Below are 4,561 nucleotides of genomic sequence, written 5' to 3' on the forward strand. Positions count from 1 at the left end.
CAACATAGCTTTCGCGCCAGTGCAACCGCCAGTCTATCGCGTGTGGTGGGTGGATCTTCAAGTTGCCACACGCATTCTTAATAGCTTAGAGTAGGCTCGAATTAGAGATTATTCTTTGTGGCTAATGGCTTGAGTCCTGACTGGAAGAAGAAGAAGAAGAAGAAGAAGAAGAAGAAGAAGAAGAAGAAGAAGAAGAAGAAGAAGAAGAAGAAGAAGAAGAAGAAGAAGAAGAAGAAGAAGAAGAAGAAGAAGAAGAAGAAGAAGAAGAAGAAGAAGAGAAGAAGAAGAAGAAGAAGAAGAAGAAGAAGAAGAAGACGCACCGCAGCCACCACCTTCACCAGAGTTGCTTCTAATTCATAATTGAATATATTCACTCCCTCGGAGGTCATAGTATGAATTCTAGATCGTTCCCTCTCTCTCTCTCTCTCTCTCTCTCTCTCTCTCTCTCTCTCTCCTCTCTCTCTCTCTCTCTATCTATAATCGTTGGCGATTTTTTTCCTTTCTCTCCCTTTTCTATTGGACTTTCCTCTGTCTTCTGTTTCTGAAGAAGAGCTTTGCTCGAAACGTAAAACCACCTTTCTTTCCTTCCCCGAGCGTCTGCTAATACTTTACATGTACCACGTCCTCGCGTTGTTGTTTATTCCACACGAGAAGTCGTATGAAGAAAAGAAGAAAAAGTTGAAAATATCATTTAAGAAAATTTACTATATGAAAATTTATTTACAATCACTTAACCGGTTTCACATTTTTTATTTGGATTCATAAATAATAGAAAATGGCGAGTTTTATAACAGGTACCTGGTGTTCAGTTCTTCTCTTACGTTTTCAGACTTTAGATCCTTTAACTATTCTGCCGAAAGTATTCTGTCTAAACTTTTGATGATATCAGTCCTTAATCTGGAAACTTCGTCTTTCTGTTTGTCAAAGATTTCAATGAAGATTTCTCAACGACGTGTTACAGCTTCAAATTTTTGCTCGGGATCCATTACACACACACACACACACACACACACACACACACACACACACATATACACACCCAAACAGACAAACAGACAAACACACAAACCCACACACATACACACAAACACATACGCATACACACGTACACGCACAAACACATACACATACATGTACAAGCACATACACACACATACACACACGTTCACACACAAACACACAAACACACACACACAGAAACACGCACAAATACACACTTACACACAAACATGCAAACACACTTACACACAAACATGCAAACACACATACATACACACATACACACACACACAGACACATACATACACAGAAACACACAGAAACACACAAGCACGCACACATACACACAAACACACAAATACACACACATTTGCCCATGCACACAAACGAACAGACATACACATACAAACAGACAAACACATACACACGCCCAAACGCACACACATACACACACAAATATACACACACATGCACACACAAACACACACATACGAACTCTTGAAAAGTCACTTTCAGTGTCTTCAAGCGTATCTTCTACCTTTCCTTCCGTCTTTCTTAGAGTATCCTCCTCCTCCCCCTCCAATCACCCCCTCTCCATCCCTTAATCCTCCCCTCCGCCCATCCTCCTCCCACTCTCTCATTCCCCTCCTTCTCCTCTTCTCTCATTCCCCCTCTCATTCCCCCTCCCCTCCTCTCCTCCTCCTCCCACTCTCTCATTCCCCTCCTTCTCCTCTCTCATCCCCCTCCTCCTCCTCTCTCATTCCCCCTCCTCCTCCGCCTCTTCCTCCTCTCTCATTCCCTCCTCCTACTTCTTCTCTTCCTCCTTCCCTTTTGTCTGCCCTCTCCGCATGTTTAACATTTCTGTCTGTATTTTCAATTATTGAGCAAATAACATTGTTTACTTCCATTGTCAACTTCTCATTACTAGCTCCCACCCGATACAGCAGCTCCACCACAACACCCACAATTGTATCCGTCGCTCGCAAATGAGTATGACTTATAAATTAGCTTCGGCTAATTGTCTTAGGGGTCTATAGAACTGTGTAGTTGAGAGCAAAATAAGGCACTTTCTTGGCTCTCATACCCTTTCACACAGCGGAATATTCTCTCTTTCTTTCTGTCACATACCGAGAGAGAGAGAGAGAGAGAGAGAGAGGGGGGAGAGAGGGAGAGAGAAAGAGAGAGCAAAAGGGAGAGGAGACACGGACAGATAGAGAGACTCACCGGCAATGGACCGATATTTCGACTATAGTCCGAGCCGACCAATGCCCCGTGAACGAATTTAGCGAATAGAAATTGTGTGGAAGCCCGTCGTATTTATATGTATATATATATATATCGCTTGACAACTGATGCTGGTATGTTTATATCACCATAACTTAGCGGTTCAGCAACAGATACTGATAGAATAAGTAGCAGACTTACAATGGATAGGTCCTGGGATCGATTTCTTCGACTACAACTCTTTAAGGCGGTGCTCAGGCATGGCCGCAGTCAAATGACTGAAACAAGTAAAAGAATAAAAGTACTCTCTCTCTCTCTCTCTCACACACACACACACATATATATATATATAATAAGATACCCACATGCATATATGGGTACAAGGCGTCACCAACAGTAAACAACATGAAGTTCGAAAACAAGTGTGTTCAATTCGCAAACAACGAGGGATACAAATGGTAAACAGGACAAGTAACATAAAGAACGACCTTTCGTCAGTTGTCGCCTGTCTATCTACTTTTCATTTCGAGCATTGAGCAACAATATGAGTCTTCGATGACAGTTGCTCCCATAAGTACCAAAATAAAATTTGGAATTTATGGAGGGTCAAAGTTGGGAACAAAAACATGACAGTGCAGACATACAAGGAAACCGAACGAAAACAATCATGGAGGGTCGTTAGACCAGAACGATGGTAAAATAGCGAACGCTGGAGAAATATTTTCTTTGACATACACACACGTACACACACACACACACACGTACACACACACACGTACACACACACACACGTACACACACACACGTACACACACACACGTACACCCACCCACACGCCCACACACCACACACACGCACACACACATGAAATTAGTCTATGGACCCCCAGTACTATCTTTGCGAACCACCAGGGGCCTGCGGATCTCAAGTTGGGAACCACTCGTATAAATAGTTCACAATTTGTGTGAAGGCGACTGGCTTAGTGGTTAGGGCATCCGGCTCACGATCGTAAGGTCGTGAGTTCAATTCACGGCGACGCGTTGTGTCCTTGAGCAAGACACTTTATTTCCCATTGCTCCAGTCCACTCACCTGGCAAAACTGAGTAGTACCTTTATTTCAAAGGGCCATCCTTGTCACATTCTGTGTCACACTGAATCTCCTTCAGAACAACGTTAAGGGTACGCATGTCTGTGGAGTACTCAGCCACTTGCATGTTAATTTCACGAGCAGGCTGTTCCGTTGATCGGATCAACTGGAACCTTCGTCGTAACCGACAGAGTACCGGTAGTCCATAATTTGTTCATTTGGCTGTTACATACGTCACGCAGAAAAGGCTCTGTTATCTGTGACCGAGTCGTAATGAATGGCGGAAGACTTTGATATCTATCACAAAGAAAGTGTAACTGTATTTGTGTACCGTAAATTCTCGAGTATAGTCCGCCCTTGCGTATAATACGCAGGGGATTGTTAAGAGCTGTACCTCTGAAAAACCTAAACCTTGTGTATAATACGCACCCCTTCTCTAACTTGAGTCAAAGAGGTCTATATAACGTCCTTGGTTTGTAAAAATGTATACGGTAACGTCCTTTATTATTATTGTACATATAACATAATGCAAACGTGTAGCTTTTTTGTACATTTTGTTTCCAGAAAATAAAGAAATAACAGCAATAACGTTTAATAAATGTTGCTTACTGCTAGTTATGGATGATTCTTTTATGACTTCATTGCTTTCAAGCTTAGCTTAAGGTATTTTCGCGCCCGACATCACAAAATGCGTCTGAATAAACATAGCCAGACAGTAAATAGAGACTCGGACATTGCTTAGAAAATAATTTTCATTTTAAACCTCGTATATAGTACGCACTAAAGATTTTGACCTTTAAATTTTGAGAAAAAAATGCGGATTATACTCGAGGATTTATGGTATTTTAAATTACTGCCGTGATTTTATAGCGATATCATTGTTTCAGCTTCAGTAATGGATCTCGAATCGTATTCCTTGTCAAACAAGTATAACCTCCAATCTCGTCTTCTTAAAACTGTCTGTGGTGTTGTATTTATGTTGGGACATATTATTAAAATCATTGTACAAATCAAAACGGATCAACAAAGACAACGCCAATTGAATCAGCGAAGAGAAAAAAAAAGACAAGATATAAATAATTACGACGAGAACGATTATATTTCTCAAATTCCTCTGACATGTCAACACGCACACACATACACGCAACACACAAAACACGACCGCACATGTACACACACGCGTACACACTCATACAGATACACACACACACACACACACAAACAACGCGCATACGCAAACAACATGCACAC

The sequence above is a fragment of the Octopus sinensis genome, linkage group LG10 (genome assembly GCF_006345805.1).
Source record: "Octopus sinensis linkage group LG10, ASM634580v1, whole genome shotgun sequence".
NCBI lineage: Eukaryota > Metazoa > Mollusca > Cephalopoda > Octopoda > Octopodidae > Octopus > Octopus sinensis.